The sequence below is a fragment of the Triticum aestivum genome, chromosome 7D (genome assembly GCF_018294505.1).
Source record: "Triticum aestivum cultivar Chinese Spring chromosome 7D, IWGSC CS RefSeq v2.1, whole genome shotgun sequence".
Taxonomy (NCBI): domain Eukaryota; kingdom Viridiplantae; phylum Streptophyta; class Magnoliopsida; order Poales; family Poaceae; genus Triticum; species Triticum aestivum.
Genome location: NC_057814.1, coordinates 628,743,820 through 628,766,009, shown reverse-complemented (window position 1 = coordinate 628,766,009; position 22,190 = coordinate 628,743,820).

The window sequence follows — 22,190 nt, the reverse complement described above, 5'->3', positions numbered from 1 at the left end:
GAGGGAGGAGAGAGGAGGAGGAGGGAGGAGGGAGGAGGAGGGATGGAGGGACTGCCTCAGTGGAGGAGGAGCAGGAGTGTTGGCGGCGGCGGGCGACGACGGTGGTCGGGGAACGGCGGCGGGGGCGGACGATGGGGGGTGCGGGGGAGTGTCGGTGTACAAAAGTAGGGTCTCTCCTTTTGACCCCTTTACTTGTACACGGGCAGTCAGAGCCGCACGCCACAACCACACTTAACAAAGCAGAGGAGGGAAGCCAGAGAGAAGCCGAAGCACAAGGCAACCAAGGCGACGCCAAGACCAGAAACACCAAAGAGCAAGAGGGCGAGGTGGACTCCCCCGGCAAGGCCCTTGTCGGGGCTGTTGGGGAACGTAGTAATTTCAAAAAAATTCCTACGCACACGCAAGATCATGGTGATGCATAGCAACGAGAGGGGCGAGTGTTGTCCACGTACCCTCGTAGACCGAAAGCGGAAGCGTTAACACAACGCGGTTGATGTAGTCGTACGTCTTCACGATCCGACCGATCGAGTACCGAACGCATGACACCTCCGAGTTCAGCACACGTTTAGCTCGATGACATCCCTCGAACTCCGATCCAGCCGAGTGTTGAGGGAGCACGACGGCGTGGTGACGATGATGATGTTCTACCGACGTAGGGCTTCGCCTAAGCACCGCTACGATATTATCGAGGTGTAATATGGTGGATGGGGCACCACACACGGCTAAGAGATCAATAGATCAATTGTTGTGTCTATGGGGTGCCCCCTTGCCCCTGTATATAAAGGAGCAAAGGGGGAGAGGTGCGGCCAGCCTTGGGGCGCGCCAGGAGGAGTCCTACTCCCACCGGGAGTAGGACTCCCCCCTTTTCCTAGTTGGATTAGGACTTGGGAGGGGGGAAAGAGGAGAGGGAGAAGAAGGAAGGGGGGCGCCGCCCACTTCTCCTTGTCCTATTCGGACTAGGGGGGAGGGGCGCGCGGCCCAGCCCTAGCCGCCTCTCCTCTCTTCCACCTAGGCCCACTAAGGCCCATTATGTTGCCGGGGGGTTTCGGTAACCTCCCGGTACTCCGGTAAAATCCCGATTTCACCCGGAACACTTCCGATATCCAAACATAGGCTTCCAATATATCAATCTTTATGTCTCGACCATTTCGAGACTCCTCGTCATGTCCGTGATCACATCTGGGACTCCGAACAACCTTCGGTACATCAAAACATATAAACTCATAATATAACTGTCATCGAAACGTTAAGCGTGCGGACCCTACGGGTTCGAGAACTATGTAGACATGACCGAGACACGTCTCCGGTCAATAACCAATAGCGGAACCTGGATGCTCATATTGGCTCCCACATATTCTACGAAGATCTTTATCGTTCAGACCGCATAACAACATACGTTGTTCCCTTTGTCATCGGTATGTTACTTGCCTGAGATTCGATCGTTGGTATCTTAATACCTAGTTCAATCTCGTTACCGGCAAGTCTCTTTACTCGTTCCGTAATACATCATCTCGCAACAAACTCATTAATTGCAATGCTTGCAAGGCTTAAGTGATGTGCATTACCGAGAGGGCCCAGAGATACCTCTCCGACAATCGGAGTGACAAATCCTAATCACGAAATACGCCAACCCAACAAGTACCTCCGGAGACACCTGTAGAGCACCTTTATAATCACCCAGTTACGTTGTGACGTTTGGTAGCACACAAAGTGTTCCTCCGGTAAACGGGAGTTGCATAATCTCATAGTCATAGGAACATGTATAAGTCACGAAGAAAGCAATAGCAACATACTAAACGATCGAGTGCTAAGCTAACGAAATGGGTCAAGTCAATCACATCATTCTCCTAATGATGTGATCCCGTTAATCAAATGACAACTCATGTCTATGGCTAGGAAACTAACCATCTTTGATCAATCGAGCTAGTCAAGTAGAGGCATACTAGTGACACTCTGTTTGTCTATGTATTCACACAAGTATTATGTTTCCGGTTAATACAATTCTAGCATGAATAATAAACATTTATCATGATATAAGGAAATAAATAATAACTTTATTATTGCCTCTAGGGCATATTTCGTTCAGTCTCCCACTTGCACTAGAGTCAATAATCTAGATCACATCGCCATGTGATTTAACATCAATAGTTCACATCACCATGTGATTAACACCCATAGTTCACATCGTCATGTGACCAACACCCAAAGGGTTTACTAGAGTCAATAATCTAGTTCACATCGCTATGTGATTAACACCCAAAGAGTACTAAGGTGTGATTATGTTTTGCTTGTGAGATAATTTTAGTCAACGGGTCTGTCACATTCAGATCTGTAAGTATTTTGCAAATTTCTATGTCTACAATGCTCTGCATGGAGCTACTCTAGCTAATTGCTCCCACTTTCAATATGTATCCAGATTGAGACTTAGAGTCATCTGGATCAGTGTCAAAATTTGCACCGACGTAACCCTTTACGACGAACCCTTTTTGTCACCTCCATAATCGAGAAACATATCCTTATTCCACTAAGGATAATTTTGACCGCTGTCCAGTGATCTACTCCTACATCACTATTGTACTCCCTTGCCAAAATCAGTGTAGGGTATACAATAGATATGGTACACAGCATGTCATACTTTATAGAACCTATGGCCGAGGCATAGGGAATGACTTTCATTCTTTTTCTATCTTCTGCCGTGGTCGGGCTTTGAGTCTTACTCAATTTCACACCTTGTAACACAGGCAAGAAACTCTTTCTTCGACTGTTCCATTTTGAACCTACTTCAAAATCTTGTTAAGGTATGTACTCATTGAAAAAACTTATCAAGCGTCTTGATCTATCTCTATAGATCTTGATGCTCAATATGTAAGCAGCTTCACCGAGGTCTTTCTTTGAAAAACTCCTTTCAAACACTCCTTTATGCTTTGCAGAATAATTCTACATTATTTCCGATCAACAATATGTCATTCACATATACTTATCAGAAATGCTGTAGTGCTCCCACTCACTTTCTTGTAAATACAGGCTTCACCGCAAGTCTGTATAAAACTATATCCTTTGATCAACTTATCAAAGCGTATATTCCAACTCCGAGATGCTTGCACCAGTCCATAGATGGTTCGCTGGAGCTTGCATATTTTGTTAGCACCTTTAGGATTGACAAAACCTTCTGGTTGCATCATATACAACTCTTCTTTAATAAATCCATTAAGGAATGCAGTTTTGTTTATCCATTTGCCAGATTTCATAAAATGCGGCAATTGCAAACATGATACGGACAGACTTAAGCATAGATACGAGTGAGAAACTCTCATCGTAGTCAACACCTTAAACTTGTCGAAAACCTTTTGCGACAATTCTAGCTTTGTAGATAGTAACACTACTATCAGCGTCCGTCTTCCTCTTGAAGATCCATTTAATCTCAATGGCTCGCCGATCATTGGGAAAGACAATCAAAGTCCATACTTTGTTCTCATACATGGATCTCATCTCAGATTTCATGGCCTCAAGCCATTTCGCGGAATCTGGGCTCATCATCGCTTCCTCATAGTTCGTAGGTTCGTCATGGTCAAGTAACATGACCTCCAGAATAGGATTACCGTACCACTCTGGTGTGGATCTCACTCTGGTTTACCTACGAGGTTCGGTAGTAACTTGGTCTGAAGTTACATGATCATCATCATTAGCTTCCTCACTAATTGGTGTAGGAGTCACAGGAACAAATTTTTGTGATGAACTACTTTCCAATAAAGGAGCAGGTACAGTTACCTGATCAAGTTCTACTTTCCTCCCACTCACTTCTTTCAAGAGAAACTCCTTCTCTAGAAAGGATCCATTCTCAGCAATGAATATCTTGCCTTCGGATCTGTGATAGAAGGTGTACCCAATTGTCTCCTTTGGGTATCCTATGAAGACACATTTCTCCGATTTGGGTTTGAGCTTATCAGGATGAAACTTTTCTTATAAGCATCGCAACCCCAAACTTTAAGAAACGACAACTTTGGTTTCTTGCCAAACCACAGTTCATAAGGCATCGTCTCAACGGAGTTGATGGTGCCCTATTTAACGTGAATGTAGCCGTCTCTAAAGCATAACCCCTAAACGATAGCGGTAAATCAGTAAGAGACATCATAGATCGCACCATATCTAGTAAAGTACGACTACGACGTTCGGACACACCATTACGCTGTGGTGTTCCGGGTGGCGTGAGTTGCGAAACTATTCCGCATTGTTTCAAATGAAGACCAAACTCATAACTCAAATATTCTCCTCCACGATCAGATCGTAGAAATTTTATTTTCTTGTTACGATGATTTTCAACTTCACTCTGAAATTATTTGAACTTTTCAAATGTTTCAGACTTATGTTTCATTAAGTAGATATACCCATATCTGCTCAAATCATCTGTGAAGGTGAGAAAATAAAGATATCCGCCACGAGCCTCAATATTCATCGGACCACATACATCTGTATGTATGATTTCCAACAAATCTGTTGCTCTCTCCATAGTTCCAGAGAACGGTGTTTTAGTCATCTTGCCCATGAGGCACGGTTCGCAAGTACCAAATGATTCATAATCAAGTGGTTCCAAAAGTCCATCAGTATGGAGTTTCTTCATGCGCTTTACACCGATATGACCTAAACGGCAGTGCCACAAATAAGTTGCACTATCATTATCAACTCTGCATGTTTTGGCTTCAATATTATGAATATGTGTATCACTACTATCGAGATTCAACAAAAATAGACCACTCTTCAAGGGTGCATGACCATAAAAGATATTACTCATATAAATAGAACAACCATTATTCTCTGATTTAAATGAATAACCGTCTCGCATCAAACAAGATCCAGATATAATGTTCATGCTTAACGCTGGCACCAAATAACAATTATTTAGGTCTAAAACTAATCCCGAAGGTAGATGTAGAGGTAGCGTGCCGACCGCGATCACATCGACTTTGGAACCATTTCCCACGCGCATCGTCACCTCGTCCTTAGCCAATCTTCGCTTAATCTGTAGCCCCTGTTTCGAGTTGCAAATATTAGCAACAGAACCAGTATCAAATACCCAGGTGCTACTGCGAGCATTAGTAAGGTACACATCAATAACATGTATATCATGTATACCTTTGTTCACCTTGCCATCCTTCTTATCCGCCAAATACTTGGGGCAGTTCCACTTCCAGTGACTAGTCTGCTTGCAGTAGAAGCACTCAGTCTCAGGCTTAGGTCCAGACTTGGGTTTCTTCTCCTGAACAGCAACTTGCTTGCTGTTTTTCTTGAAGTTCCCCTTCTTCTTCCCTTTGCCCTTTTTCTTGAAACTAGTGGTCTTATTGACCATCAACACTTGATGCTCCTTTTTGATTTCTACCTCCGCAGCCTTTAGCATTGCGAAGAGCTCGGGAATCGTCTTATTCATCCCTTGCATGTTATAGTTCATCACAAAGCTCTTGTAGCTTGGTGGCAGTAATTGAAGAATTCTGTCAATGACGCTATCATCCGGAAGATTAACTCCCAGTTGAATCAAGTGATTGTTATACCCAGACATTTTGAGTATATGCTCACTGACAGAACTATTCTCTTCCATCTTGCAGCTATAGAACTTATTGGAGACTTCATATCTCTCAATCCGGGCATTTGCTTGAAATATTAACTTCAACTCCTGGAACATCTCATATGCTCCATGACGTTCAAAATGTCGTTGAAGACCCGGTTCTAAGCCGTAAAGCATGGCACACTGAACTATCGAGTAGTCATCAGCTTTGCTCTGCCAGACGTTCATAACATCTGGTGTTGCTCCTGCAGCAGGCCTGGCACCCAGCGGTGCTTCCAGGACGTAATTCTTCTGTGCAGCAATGAGGATAATCCTCAAGTTACGGACCCAGTCCGTGTAATTGCTACCATCATCTTTCAACTTTGCTTTCTCAAGGAACGCATTAAAATTCAACGGAACAACAACACGGGCCATCTATCTACAATTAACATAGACAAGCAAGATACTATCAGGTACTAAGTTCATGATAAATTCAAGTTCAATTAATCATATTACTTAAGAACTCCCACTTAGATATACATCCCTCTAATCCTCTAAGTGATCACGTGATCCATATCAACTAAACCATGTCCGATCATCACGTGAGATGGAGTAGTTTCAACGGTGAACATCACTATGTTGATCATATCTACTATATGATTCACGCTCGACCTTTCGGTCTCCGTGTTCCGAGGCCATATCTGTTATATGCTAGGCTCGTCAAGTTTAACCTGAGTATTCCGCGTGTGCAACTGTTTTGCACCCGTTGTATTTGAACGTAGAGCCTATCACACCCGATCATCACGTGGTGTCTCAGCACGAAGAACTTTCGCAATGGTGCATACTTAGGGAGAACACTTATACTTTGATAATTTAGTGAGGGATCATCTTATAATGCTACCGTCAATCAAAGCAAGATAAGATGCATAAAAACATAAACATCACATGCAATCAATATAAGTGATATGATATGGCCATCATCATCTTGTGCTTGTGATCTCCATCTCCGAAGCACCGTCATGATCACCATCGTCACCGGCGCGACACCTTGATCTCCATCGTAGCATCATTGTCGTCTCGCCAATCTTATGCTTCTACGACTCGCTACGGCTTAGTGATAAAGTAAAGCATTACAGGGAGATTGCATTGCATACAATAAAGCGACAACCATATGGCTCCTGCCAGTTGCCGATAACTCGGTTACAAAACATGATCATCTCATACAATAAAATTTAGCATCATGTCTTGACCATATCACATCACAACATGCCCTGCAAAAACAAGTTAGACGTCCTCTACTTTGTTGTTGCAAGTTTTACGTGGCTGCTACGGGCTTAGCAAGAACCGTTCTTACCTACACATCAAAACCACAACGATAGTTTGTCAAGTTGGTGCTGTTTTAACCTTCGCAAGGACCGGGCGTAGCCACACTCGGTTCAACTAAAGTTGGAGAAACTGACACCCGCCAGCCACCTCTGTGCAAAGCACGTCGGAAGAACCAGTCTCGCGTAAGCGTACGCGTAATGTCGGTCCGGGCCGCTTCATCCAACAATACCGCCGAACCAAAGTATGACATGATGGTAAGCAGTATGACTTATAGCACCCACAACTCACTTGTGTTCTACTCGTGCATATGACATCTACGCATAAAACCAGGCTCGGATGCCACTGTTGGGGAACGTAGTAATTTCAAAAAAATTCCTACGCACACGCAAGATCATGGTGATGCATAGCAACGAGAGGGGAGAGTGTTGTCCACGTACCCTCGTAGACCGAAAGCGGAAGCGTTAACACAACGCGGTTGATGTAGTCGTACGTCTTCACGATCCGACCGATCGAGTACCGAACACACGGCACCTCCGAGTTCAGCACACGTTTAGCTCGATGACGTCCCTCGAACTCCGATCCAGCCGAGTGTTGAGGGAGAGTTTCGTCAGCACGACGGCATGGTGATGATGATGATGTTGTACCGACGCAGGGCTTCGCCTAAGCACCGCTACGATATTATTGAGGTGTAATATTGTGGAGGGGGGCACCGCACACGGCTAAGAGATCAATAGATCAATTGTTGTGTCTATGGGGTGCCCCCTTGCCCCCGTATATAAAGGAGCAAAGGGGGAGAGGTGCGGCCAGCCTTGGGGCATGCCAGGAGGAGTCCTACTCCCACCGGGAGTAGGACTCCCCCCCTTTTCCTAGTTGGATTAGGACTTGGGAGGGGGGAAAGAGGAGAGGGAGAAGAAGGAAGGGGGCGCCGCCCCCTTCTCCTTGTCCTATTCGGACTAGGGGGAGGGGCGCGCGGCCCAGCCCTAGCCGCCTCTCCTCTCTTCCACCTAGGCCCACTAAGGCCCATTATGTTGCTGGGGGGTTCCGGTAACCTCCCGGTACTCCGGTAAAATCCCGATTTCACCTGGAACACTTCCGATATCCAAACATAGGCTTCCAATATATCAATCTTTATGTCTCGACCATTCGAGACTCCTCGTCATGTCCGTGATCACATCTGGGACTCCGAACAACCTTCAGTACATCAAAACATATAAACTAATAATATAACTGTCATCGAAACGTTAAGCGTGCGGACCCTACGGGTTCGAGAACTATGTAGACATGACCGAGACACGTCTCTGGTCAATAACCAATAGCGGAACCTGGATGCTCATATTGGCTCCCACATATTCTACGAAGATCTTTATCGGTCAGACCGCATAACACTAGTAGGAAAAGGGGCTTTTACCCCGGTTCATAAGGGCCCTTAGTCCCGGTTCTGGAACCGGGACTAAAGGGTCGTTACTAATGCCCTAGCCCTTTAGTCCCGGTTCTTACACGAACCGGGACTAAAGGCTGTCCACGTGGCCGGTGCGGGGAGCCCAAGCAGGAGGGCCTTTGGTCCTGGTTGGTGCCACCAACCGGGACCAATAGGCATCCACGCGTCAGCCCCTAGCAGGAGCTGAGGTTTTTGTTTTTTTTTGAAAGGGGGTGGTTTAGGGGTTTTGGGGGGTTAATTTAGGTGTTCCATATATTGTGTTAGCTAGCTAATTAATAGAGAGAAGTGTCCTCTCTTATCTCCGTGCTTGGTCGACACTACGTACTGTATACGTATGGAGAGGAGTAGACACGCTAGCTAGTAATCAAATGAAGGAAACAGAAGATCGTCATGAATATATGCAGACAGAGAGAAGTGATATCGACCACCTCTCCTTCTCCGAGATATTGGTCGAACAACAAGTTCTCGTATATCTATCCGACACTACCGGCTACATATATACAATAATTATCTCTTACAATACAATCTCCTAATTATATTGTAGGAACACAGGGTCCACATAGTATTCTCCATTTTCAGCGATCACGTGGTCAAGGAAGAATGCCGCCAATTCCTCTTGAATTCCTCGCATACGATCTTCTGCTAGGAGTTGATCCCGCTTCCGAAAAATCTAATTTGAAGAAGGGGGTCAATACATATATATATGAATAAATGAAACTCAACACAAATGATGGTAATAAAATAAAATTGTGAATATTATTGCTTACGCACTTCATATTGTTCTTCAGTGTAGCCCCGCTCACAGGTATGGTAGCGGATGGACTCGCAAACGTAGTATCCACAGTAATTATTCCCGGGTTGCTGCCACAACCACTTTACAAGAAATAGAGGTCAATCAAACTGATAAGCAAGCATGCTAAATGGTATTGATCAAACTAGCGCTTGAATCACTAGGAGATGCGCGGAACATGCTACTATAGTACTTACTTTCGGGTGTCTAAATTGCAGCTGGTTCGGCAGTCCCGGGGCTTTTGAGGTGAATTTTCTCCAAACCCTGCCAGACAAAGAAAACAATTACTTGATATCAGGAAATGAACAAAGTTGCTGATATGGTGGATAATGATCGATTTAACTTACTTCTGGAGCATTTGAGTCATGTTCGCATAGTCCTGGGGATCTTTTCGTCTCGAGTCTAAGACGGTTACTACTCCCGGCTCAAGCTTAATCTCTAGGAGAATATAGTGGAAGCTGCGCATGCATGCATAAGTCATCAATTACATTACCATAACCTGGACTAATAAGGGAAACCGAATATGCACAAGACAGTAACACTCACTTGAAGTTGTAAGGAAAGAGTATTATATCTTTGTTTTGATTTAATACCAACGATTGTAGCAAGTTGGCCTCGGCTTCTTTGGGATGTTTTTCAACCGTATATGCATCTATGAGATTTGTGTTGATGAACCCAATATCACCGATTTGTCTTTTCTTCAATTCGGCGATCTTCAATCTGCATAATATAGTGAGGATAAGTATAAATACATGCAATGAAAGAGCTGACCTATATAGAGAGACTTAATGACAGAAGTAGTACTACTTACAGACAGTAGCAAGTGATCGTTGTTTTATCGAGGGACTTTAGATTGTAAAACTGGAAGAAATCCTCAAATGGAACATTCAGCAGTTCAATTCCAACGAGGTCATGCTCCGGTTTAACTCTCAGCGTCAAAGTACTCATCCCATCAGACTCTCTGCAGGTTTTCATGTACCAATCATGTAGTCTTCGCATCATCGTGCTTAGAGATCTGACATCTTTGACGAGAGGCTTCCCGTAATGGTATTTGTGGTTGTCCACCTCCATGATTTCATAATGTACATCGTCGGGCAGGTAATCTCCAAGATTGCTATAACCGGGCACCATACCCGGATCATTAGCGACGATGTCTTTTGACACCTTGAGCGGGGGGCACGATTGGTTCGCTTGTTCGCCGAGCTGGGCAATTTTTTCCCAGCTCGTCGTTCTTTCATCCTTTTATCACTGACAGTACTTCCCGACCGCTCCGCTTCGGCATATGCCTTTCCAAGAACGCGCTCATAGTTGCCTCTTGGCGGAGACTTTGGTGGTTTTGTCAGGGCAGCCAGAGTGCGCTTTGCTTTCACCGGATCTACCTTCTCCTCCGGAGGTGGATGTTTCTTTGCTTTGACCCCTTCAAAGAAGTTCTTCACTTCGGCTCGCACGATCTTCGCGTTCTCCTCCTCGGTCCTCTCATATGGTAACTTCTCTGGAGTCTTCAGAGAAGGACCGAATCTGTATTGCCTCCCGCCTCTGGCAGCTGTACTGCTAGACGCCGGCAGAGCAGACGGAGCGGCTGCGGCTGTCTTCTTTCCTTGCTTACGAGGCGGAGGAGAAGGACTACGACGCGCCGGAGCAGCCGCAGCGGCGGCGGGTCTCTTCCGCCCTTGCTGACGAGGCGGAGAAGGAGGAGGCTGGCTGCCCTGGCGCGCCGGCGCTGGCGGAGAAGGAGGCGGAGTGCCGCCACGCGCCGGAGAAGGAGGCTGAGTGCCCTGATCACTCGCCGGAGGAGGAGGCGGAGTGCCCTTACTCGCCGGAGCCGTCCAGTTCGGAAGCTTGATGAGCTCCTTCCGCCATAGGCATGGAGTCTTCAGAGCTAAACCCAGCCGAGTCTCCCCTTCACCGGTAGGGTGGTCAAGCTGGAGGTCCTCAAATCCCTCCGTTATTTCATCCACCATCACCCTAGCATATCCTTCTGGAATCGGCCGGCAGTGGTAGGTTGCGCCGGGTTCAGTAGGTAAAACAGAGCCAACAGCCGCCTTGACTTTCAAGTTCTGCCATTCCGCCATAAGGTGGCAATGTTGAGACTCCGTGATAGCATCCACGGGGTAGCTAGGAGTAGCCGCATGCTCCAGCTGAGGCAGCTCGGTGGAAGCCACGCTGCTTCTACGCTGAGATGGCGGTGTAGCTTCGGGGGCAGTTTCGGCATCTCTATTGCCGTCTCGTTCCTCTAGCACTTGAACCCTTTCGTGCAGACGCTGAATTTGGATCTGCTCCACTTTTTTCCTCCTCTCCTGGGTTTTGTAACCGCCCGCGTCCGGAAAACCAGCCTTCCACGGAACGGAGCCTGGCGTGCCTCGTGTCCGTCCAGGGTGCTCAGGATTCCCGAGGGCCATTGTGAGCTCGTCGTTCTCTCTGTCTGGAACGAACGTCCCTTGCTGCGCTGCATCGATATAGTGCTGAATCTTCTTGACGGGTATTGCAAGTTGCTCGTCCGTCCAACGACACCTCCCTGATACAGGGTCCAAGGTTCCGCCAGCCCCGAAGAACCAAGTCCGGCAACGGTCTGGCCAGTTCATTGTCTGTGGTTCGATCCCTTTATCAAGCAGATCCCTCTCAGACTTGGCCCACTTAGGCCGGGCTTTGAGGTAGCCACCTGACCCCGTGCGATGGTGAAGCTTCTTCTTCGCAGCATTCATCTTGTTTGTCGCTGACATCTTCTTACTCTTTTCCGATGTCTTGTGGGCCACAAATGCGGGCCAGTGATCTCTGATCTTCTCATACCGGCCGATGAATTCAGGTGTCTCTTCTTTGTCGACAAACGTTTTCAGCTCATTCTTCCACCTCCTGAATAGGTCTGCCATCTTCTTAAGAGCATGAGACTTGATTAATTGCTCTATAACTGGCTTCTCCGGATCCTCCTCTGGCGGTAGGGTGAAATTTGCCTTCAGCTCAGTCCAAAGATCATCTTTCTGCATATCATTGACATAAGACACCTCAGGGTCTTCCTTCTTAGGCTTATACCATTGGTGGATGCTGATCGGGATCTTGTCCCTAACTAGAACCCCGCACTGAGCAGCAAAAGCATCCTTTGTCCGGAGGGGTTCAATCGGTTGGCCGTCGCGCGCGATTGCTGTGATCTCAAACCTTTCATTCGAGCGCAACTTTCTCTTCGGGCCTCGTCTCTTTACCGCAGTTGTGCTCGATCCGGAGGGCTAGAAAAAATAAGAAAGACGAGTGTTAATTAATATGTGTACATACCAAAACAATGAATGCATCAATTAGCTAGTCAGCACAGGCTTAACTAATATATTTACCTGGCCGGACTCTGTTCGGTCACCGGAGCCGTCACCACGGGCTCCTTCTTGCACCAGCATTGGGTCACCGGAGCCATCATAATCATGTCTTTCCTCCTCCACTCTTCGATCACCGCAGCCAGCTTCTTCACCCTGTTCTTCCAGACCATCATTGTCGTTAAGATACGACAAGATATCACCTCCGGCTAAGATTATGTCCCCCAACACCTCTTCTGCTTGCTCATCTCGTCTGTGCTCCATTGTTTCTGCAAATATTACAACATGGCAATTATTACACAAACATGACAGCAGGTGGATATATTAGTGCAAACGTAGACCTAGCTTATTCCGGGTTTGGGGTGGCCTAGGCAATGCTTCAAGGGTAGGGGCGCGGCGGGAGGGGGTAGGAGACCGACATCGTTTTTTTCTAGGGTTTGGGTGTCCTCGAGAGTTTTGGTCGAGCGAGAGGGCCGGGGGGTGCTCCCGTGGTATAAGTTATCACGGTCGAGAGGGGGTATACATATCGACCGTCCATCATGTCGAAGTTATCTGGGAGGGAGTTATATATATCGACAACGACGACATACATACACGGGAAAATAATGTTATCGGGGAGGGGGTATATATCGACCCCCCCACGTGTTGAAGTTATCGGGAGGGGGTTTTATATCGACAACGACGACATACATACACGGGAAAATAATGTTATCGAGGAGGGGGTATATCGACCCCCCCTCGTGTTGAAGTTATCGGGAGGGGGTAATATCGACAACGACAACATACATACACGGGAAAATAATGTTATCGGGGAGGGGGTATATCGACCCCCCCCCCCACGTGTTGAAGTTATCAGGAGGGGTATATATCGACGACGACAGACCCGATAAAACATAAGAAAACGAAGAAGAAATAAAAAGAGGAGAGAAGAAGAAAGGAATAGAGGAGAGGATTGAAGAAAAAAAAAGAAGAAGAAAAAAGAAGAAAAAAAAAGAGGAGAAGAAGAAAGGAATAGAGGAGAATAAGAAAAAATAGAATATTTTCTATTTTTTCTTCTTCTCCTCTATTCCTTTCTTCTTCTCCTCTTCTTTTTCTTCTTTTTTCCTCTTCTTATTTATATCTCCTCTTCTTCCTCTCCTCTTCTTCTTTCTTTCCTGTTCTTATTTTCTTCTTTCCTATCCTTCTTTTTCTTCTTCTTCCCTTCCTAGCTAGATATATAAAACTTTTCTAAAATTGTAACTTTTGCATATATAAAACTTTTCCATGTGGATCATCATTTCTCATATATATCGAATATATATCCATTGTCATATATAAAAACTTTCTATATATGAACAAAAAACTTTCTATGAACAAAAAACATTTTTGACATATATATTCATACATTTTGAACATCTACATACATACAAATTTTTTTTGTTCACATATACATTATAGCCACATACACATATACATCACATATGAACAAAAAAATTAAACTAATAAAAATAAAAAAACAGAGCCGGGGCGGCGGCTCTCACAGCGGGGGCGGCTAGGACGATGGCGACGGCGGGGGCGGGGGCGGCGAGGGCGCCGACGAGCACGCGTGGGCCGGGCAGGGGGGCTCGGGGCGCCGAGGCGGCGCGCGCGAGCAGGGGAGCACGAGGCGGGGCGGCGCGTGGGGGCAGGGCGACGGCGACGAGCACCGGGCGGCGACCCGTCGAGGCAAGGGCGCGGGGTGACGGCGATGAGGAGTGGGCGGCGACAGCGAGCACGGGCAACCTGGCGGCGTCGGGGGCAACTGGCGAGGTATGTCGAAAATTTCCTAAGTGTTTGCTTGTATAGCAAAGCCTTTAGTCCCGGTTCGTGGCACCAACCGGGACTAAAGGTAGGCATTAGTCCCGGTTGGTGCCACCAACCGGGACCAAAGGCCTCTTTTCGGTAGCCCAAAGGGTGGGAAGCGGCGGCGTGTGGTCCCGGTTGGTGGCACCAACCGGGACTAAAGGGGGGGCATTGGTCCCGGTTGGTGCCACCAACCGGGACCAAAGGCCTTGCGCTGCCCGCGGCCAAAAGTTTAGTCCCACCTCGCTAGTTGAGAGGGGCTCGGAGTGGTTTATAAGCTCCACTGCGGCTGCCCTCTCGAGCTCCTCTCAAATGCAGGCTTATGGGCCTAATGTCACACTGTGCTGTCTGTTGGCCTATTGGGCCTTCTGCGGGCCTAAATCCTGGCCCAGGTTGGGTTTCTAGTCGTATTCAGGCCGTGGTGGCCCAATAGGTGGCAGTTTTTTAAATTTTTTGCATTATTTATTTTCTTTTGTTTTTTGCTTTATTTTTTAATTCTTTTTGCTTTTAGGTTAGCAAAATTATAAACTGTCTGTTAGTGCCATTAGTTTTAGAAAACATATAAACTTTCTATTAGTGCCATTAGTTCTTTATGAAAATTCTTTTTGCTGTATTTAGATTTTTATTTTCTTTTTTGCTATATTTATTTTGTTTTATTTCTACTTACAACAAAAAACTTATTTATTTTATTTTATTTTGTTTCTAATTACTTATTTATTTTACTTTATGATAATTCTTTCTGCTATTAAAGTTTCTATCAAAAAGAGTTCTTTATGAAAATTCTTTTTGCTTTTAATGATTAAAAATAAAAAAGAGGCGCAATGCGCGTTGATTTGCTTCAAGCCTTTCGGAATAGTGTAGACTGCACTGCACATAGCTCGATGCAGTCTACCTTATTCCTCAAGGCTTGAAGCTAAGCAACGTGAGCATTGCGCCTCTTCTTCATCGTCTCTGCACTCAGGGCTTATAAACCGCTCCTAGTGCCTCTCAGCTAGCGAGGTGGGACTAAAAAACTGCTTAGCTAGTAAGAAACTCTAGTACCGGTTCGTGCCACGAACAGGTACTAAAGGTGCTCGTGGGGCCACAGCCTCATTAGTACCGGTTCGTGGCACCAACAGGGACCAAAGGGTGGAATTGGTCCCGGTTCGTGCCACCAACCGGGACCAATGGCCTTGCACAGCGGCGTGGTGGTGAGTTTAGTCCCACCTCGCTAGCTAAGAGAGAGCCGCACCTGTTTATAAGGTGCGGTGCGCCTGAGCTGTCGAGCTCCTCTCTAAAGCAGGCTTACGGGCCTAACCTCTCTGCACTCAGGGCTTATAAAGCATTTCAAATGAACTCTGAAAAGGTTGAAAGTTGGCATGGTATCATCATTTCATCCACATAGCATGTGCAAGAAAGTTGAGAGGGTTACGGCAAAAACTAGATGCACTTCTTGTACAAAACGGACAATGGTATCATACTCGTCTATTACAAAGTTGGCATGCTATCATCATAATAGTTGCGGGAGAAAGTCTTCACTTTTTCTTCGCTTGTGTCATTTGCTTATTGCGCCGTAACCATGGATAATCTTCATCGTTTATCAGGATGCTTGGGTCAGCCTTGACTTTGAAGGGAGGAATTTCATGAAACTTTTCATAATCTTCAAACATGTCTGTCTTGCCCTCCACTCCCACAATGTCCCTTTTTCCTGAAAGAACTATGTGCCGCTTTGGGAGACATGTCCTTCACATAGATAACCTGTGCCACATCATTGGCTAGGACGAACGGTTCGTCAGTGTACCCAAGATTGTTCAGATCCACTGTTGTCATTCCGTACTGTGGGTCTACCTGTACCCCACCTCCTGACAGATTGACCCATTTGCACTTAAACAAAGGGACCTTAAAATCATGTCCATAGTCAAGTTCCCATATGTCCATTATGTAACCATAATATGTGTCCTTTCCCCTCTCGGTTGCTGCATCAAAGCGGACACCGCTGTTTTGGTTGGTGCTCTTTTGATCTTGGGCGATCGTGTAAAATGTATTCCCATTTATCTCGTATCCTTTGTAAGTCAATACAGTCGAAGATGGTCCCCTGGACAACGAGTACAACTCATCACAAACAGTGGTGTCACCTCTGAGACGTGTTTCCAACCAACTGCTGAAAGTCCTGATGTGTTCACATGTAATCCAGTCGTCACACTGCTCCGGGTGTTTGGAGCGCAGACTGTTCTTGTGTTCATCGACATACGGGGTCACCAAGGTAGAGTTCTGTAGAACTGTGTAGTGTGCTTCAGACCAAGAATATCCGTCCCTGCATATTATTGAGTTCCCCCCTCCAAGCGTGCCTTTTCCAGTCAGTCTCCCCTCATACCGTGATTTAGGGAGACCTATCTTCTTAAGGCCAGGAATGAAGTCAACACAAAACCCAATGACATCCTCTGTTTGATGGCCCATGGAGGTGCTTCCTTCTGGCCTAGCGCGGTTATGGACATATTTCTTTAGGACTCCCATGAACCTCTCAAAGGGGAACATATTGTGTAGAAATATTGGCCCCAGAATGACAATCTCGTCGACTAGATGAACTAGGACGTGCGTCATGATATTGAAGAAGGATGGTGGGAACACCAGCTCGAAACTGACAAGTCATTGCACCACATCACTCCTTAGCCTTGGTATGATTTCTGGATCGATCACCTTCTGAGAGATTGCATTGAGGAATGCACATAGCTTCACAATGGCTAATCGGACGTTTTCCGGTAGAAGCCCCCTCAATGCAACCGGAAGCAGTTGCGTCATAATCACGTGGCAGTCATGAGACTTTAGGTTCTGGAACTTTTTCTCTGGCATATTTATTATTCCCTTTATATTCGATGAGAAGCCAGTCGGGACCTTCATACTGAGCAGGCATTCAAAGAAGATTTCTTTCTCTTCTTTCGTAAGAGCGTAGCTGGCAGGACCTTCATACTGCTTCGGAGGCATGCCGTCTTTTTCGTGCAAACGTTGCAGGTCCTCCCGTGCCTCAGGTGTATCTTTTGTCTTCCCATACACGCCCAAGCAGCCTAGCAGGTTCACGCAAAGGTTCTTCGTCACGTGCATCACGTCGATTGAAGAGCGGACCTCTAGCTCTTTCCAGTAGGGTAGGTCCCAAAATATAGATTTCTTCTTCCACATGGGTGCGTGTCCCTCAACGTCATTCGGAACAGCTAGTCTTCCGGGACCCTTTCCAAAGATTACGTGGAAATCATTGACCATAGCAAGTACGTGATCACCGGTACGCATGGCGGGCTTCTTCCGGTGATCTGCCTCGCCTTTGAAATGCTTGCCTTTCTTTCGACATTGATGGTTGGTCGGAAGAAATCAACGGTGGCCCAGGTACACATTCTTCCTGCTTTTTTCCAGGTATATACTTTCAGTGTCATCTAAACAGTGCGTGCATGCGTGGTATCCCTTGTTTGTCTGTCCTGAAAGGTTACTGAGAGTGGGCCAATCGTTGATGGTTACAAACAGCAACGCGTGCAGGTTAAATTCCTCCTGTTTGTGCTCATCCCACGTACGTACACTGTTTCCATTCCACAGCTGTAAAAGTTCATCAACTAATGGCCTTAGGTACACATCAATGTCGTTGCCGAGTTGCTTAGGGCCTTGGATGAGAACTGGCATCATAATGAACTTCCGCTTCATGCACATCCAAGGAGGAAGGTTATACATACATAGAGTCACGGGCCAGGTGCTGTGATTGCTGCTCTGCTCCCCGAAAGGATTAATGCCATCCGCGCTTAAACCAAACCATACGTTCCTTGGGTCAGCTGCAAACTCAGCCCAGTACTTTCTCTCGATTTTTCTCCACTGTGACCCGTCAGCGGGTGCTCTCAACTTCCCGTCTTTCTTACGGTCCTCACTGTGCCATCGCATCAACTTGGCATGCTCTTCGTTTCTGAACAGACGTTTCAACCGTTGTATTATAGGAGCATACCACATCACCTTCACAGGAACCCTCTTCCTGGGGGGCTCGCCGTCAACATCACCAGGGTCATCTCGTCTGATCTTATACCGCAATGCACCGCATACCGGGCATGCGTTCAGATCCTTGTACGCACCGCGGTAGAGGATGCAGTCATTAGGGCATGCATGTATCTTCTGCACCTCCAATCCTAGAGGGCATACGACCTTCTTTGCTGCGTATGTACTGTCGGGCAATTCGTTATCCTTTGGAAGCTTCTTCTTCAATATTTTCAATAGCTTCTCAAATCCTTTGTCAGGCACAGCATTCTCTGCCTTCCACTGCAGCAATTCTAGTACGGTACCGAGCTTTGTGTTGCCATCTTCGCAATTGGGGTACAACCCTTTTTTGTGATCCTCTAACATGCGATCGAACTTCAGCTTCTCCTTTTGACTTTCGCATTGCGTCCTTGCATCGACAATGACCCGGCGGAGATCATCATCATCGGGCACTGGTTCCTCTTCATCTTCAGCAGCTTCCCCCCTTGCAGCATCATTGGGCACATCGTCTGGTTCCTCTTGATCTTCAGCAACTTCCCCTGTTGCAGCATCACCGTATTCAGGGGGCACATAGTTGTCATTGTCCTCTTCTTCTTCGCCGTCTTCCATCATAACCCCCATTTCTCTGTGCCTCGTCCAAACATTATAGTGTGGCATGAAGCCCTTGTAAAGCCGGTGGGCATGAAGGATTTTCCGGTCAGAGTAAGACTTCGTATTCCCACATGTAGGGCATGGACAACACATAAAACCATTCTGCTTGTTTGCCTCAGCCACTTCAAGAAAATCATGCACGCCCTTAAGGTACTCGGAGGTGTGTCTGTCACCGTACATCCATTGCCGGTTCATCTGCGTGCATTATATATAATTAAGTGTGTCAAAAACCATTACAGAACATCATGAATAGATAATTAAGTGACCAAATTAATAGAAGTTCATCATCACATTAGAACCAAAGTACATACATAGTTCTCATCTAACAACATATATATAGCTCTCCAGAGCATCTAATTAATTAAACCATACATTGAAACTATGTAAAACATTTCAATGAGAAAACAAATGCGATCATAATCGCAACCAAGGTAACAATTGACCCAACGACATAATGATACCAAGCCTCGGTATGAATGGCATATTTTCTAATCTTCAAGCGCATTGCATCCATCTTGATCTTGTGATCATCGACGACATCCGCAACATGCAACTCCAATATCATCTTCTCCTCCTCAATTTTTTTTATTTTTTCCTTCAAGTAATTGTTTTCTTCTTCAACTAAATTTAACCTCTCGACAATAGGGTCGGTTAGAATTTCCGGTTCAACCACCTCCTAGATAAATAAAATCTATGTCACGCTGGTCGGTATATTTGTCATAAACAATAAATGAATCAAATAGTTATAAAAAGATAATATATACCACATCCGAATCATAGACAGGACGAGGGCCGACGGGGGCGGATACCAAAACCATCGCACTATGTAATAAGAAGGAATAAAATAGTAAGAAAATTAGACAAGTATCTATCTAAAGTAAGAATTTTTTTCTTTCAAAAAGAAGATAAGAACAAGAGGCTCACCACGGTGTTGCCGGCGACGAGATCGGCGCGGGCGGTCGACGGCGGTGAAGACGGGAATGGGACGTGACGGTCCGCTAAACCTAGACAAATCTCGAGGAAAATGGAGCTTTGAGGTCGAGCTTCGAGAGGACAAAGCTTAACTAGTGTGGCTCGGGCATTTCATCGAACACCTCATGTGCATAGGAGGTGAGCTAGAGCACCACAAAGCCCTCCCCTCGCCGGCCAGAGAAAAACAGAGCACTGGAGTGCTCTGCTCGCGGGCGAGGGGTATATATAGGCACCTCATTGGTCCTGGTTCATGGCATGAACCGGTACTAAATCCAGGCCTTCTGTCCCGGTTCATGCCAAGAACCGGGACAAATGGTTGTGGGCCAGGAGCGAGGACCATTAGTCCCGGTTCGTGGCTCGAACCGGGACAAATGGTTCCATACGAACCGGGACCAATGCCCACGAGGCCCCGGCCGGCCCCCTGGGCTCACGAACCGGGACGAATGCCCCCATGGGTCCCGGTTCGTGACTAAACCGGGGCTAATGTGAAAACTGCCCTGTGACCTATGCCCTGTTTTCTACTAGTGTAATAACATACGTTGTTCCCTGTGTCATCGGTATGTTACTTGCCCGAGATTCGATCGTTGGTATCTTAATACCTAGTTCAATCTCGTTACCGGCAAGTCTCTTTACTCGTTCCGTAATACATCATCTCGCAACAAACTCATTAGTTACAATGCTTGCAACGCTTAAGTGATGTGCATTACCGAGAGGGCCCAGAGATACCTCTCCGACAATCGGAGTGACAAATCCTAATCTCGAAATACGCCAACCCAAGAAGTACCTTCGGAGACACCTGTAGAGCACCTTTATAATCACCCAGTTACGTTGTGACGTTTGGTAGCACACAAAGTGTTCCTCCAGTAAACGGGAGTTGCATAATCTCATAGTCATAGGAACATGTATAAGTCACGAAGAAAGCAATAGCAACATACTAAACGATCGAGTGCTAAGCTAACGAAATGGGTCAAGTCAATCACATCATTCTCCTAATGATGTGATCCCGTTAATCAAATGACAACTCATGTCTATGGTTAGGAAACATAACCATCTTTGATCAACGAGCTAGTCAAGTAGAGGCATACTAGTGACACTCTATTTGTCTATGTATTCACACAAGTGTTATGTTTCCGGTTAATATAATTCTAGCATGAATAATAAACATTTATCATGATATAAGGAAATAAATAATAACTTTATTATTGCCTCTAGGGCATATCTCCTTCAGGGGCGGCCTCCGTGGCCCCGGCAAGAGCCTTGCCGGGGCAACTTGCCCAGTACCAGCAGAGCGAGCCACCCTCGAGCCCAAGAGTTCCAAACGCCGCCAACGACTACGTTGGAACCGAGGCTCAGGAGGCACCTCTGCGGTGGCATGCATATCTTTGTCAAGATCATAAGCATACAAGAACAAATGAGGACCAGAAGACGGCGACCCTCATCGGGATCCTAGCCGAGGAGATCCACAAGACCCCCGGCAAGCGCCTTGCCGGGGACAACTGCGACGCCACGGCAAGACCCTTGCCGGGCCCCCGGCAAGGCCCTTGCCAAGGGCCTCAGCAGGGCCACAGCCAGGCCCGCGCCTGCCAAGACTCCACCGCCATCCCCAAGCAGCTGCTAGCTCAACCAGCTGGGCAGGCACCTGCGTGGCGACGGGCGGCTTCCAAGCCAACTCAGCAAACACCTGCGTGGTGGCATGCATATCTTCGTGAAGACCCTACCACCGCGCCACCTCAGCTGCCTGCCTACCTACATGGCGCCGCATGTGTTGCTGGCCAGGGCGCATGTCGAAGCGAGGCGGGGCGGCAACGGACGGGACGGGCGTCGTTCCTGTCCCCGATAAAGCTAAGGGACACCTAAGCGATGCATTAAATGCATCTTGTCCTGTAATACAAGCAATAAGCTCGCAGCACTGTAGACCTTTCCACCTCCTGTGTGCCACTGTGGCAGCCCCTTTCGACTATAAAAGGACGCCCATGGCATACTGGAGAGGGATTCGGCTCTTTTGGGCAAGTTGCACCCCGTAGCTAGCTCAAGAACACAAGAACACTCAATACATCCACCAAAGCAGGACTAGGGTATTACGAATCCTCGCGGCCCGAACCTGGGTAAACGATCCGTGCGCTTCCTCTTAGACCTGCTCTTCTCACGACCCCGCGCCCGCCAACTGTAGAAGGGATTCCAGTGATCCCATAGGTGTCGTTTCCCCGACATCTTTGTCGCGCCAGGTAGGGGGCGCAGTCGTGATAATCTAATCTAGTAGTTAGCCTAGCGGTTCTTCATCGCCATGGCTCCCAAGAAGAAGACGATCACGGCGATCCGCTCTTCGGGAGCCGAACGGCCCGTGCCAGTGCGGACGAGCAGCGGGCCGGTCGCGGACAG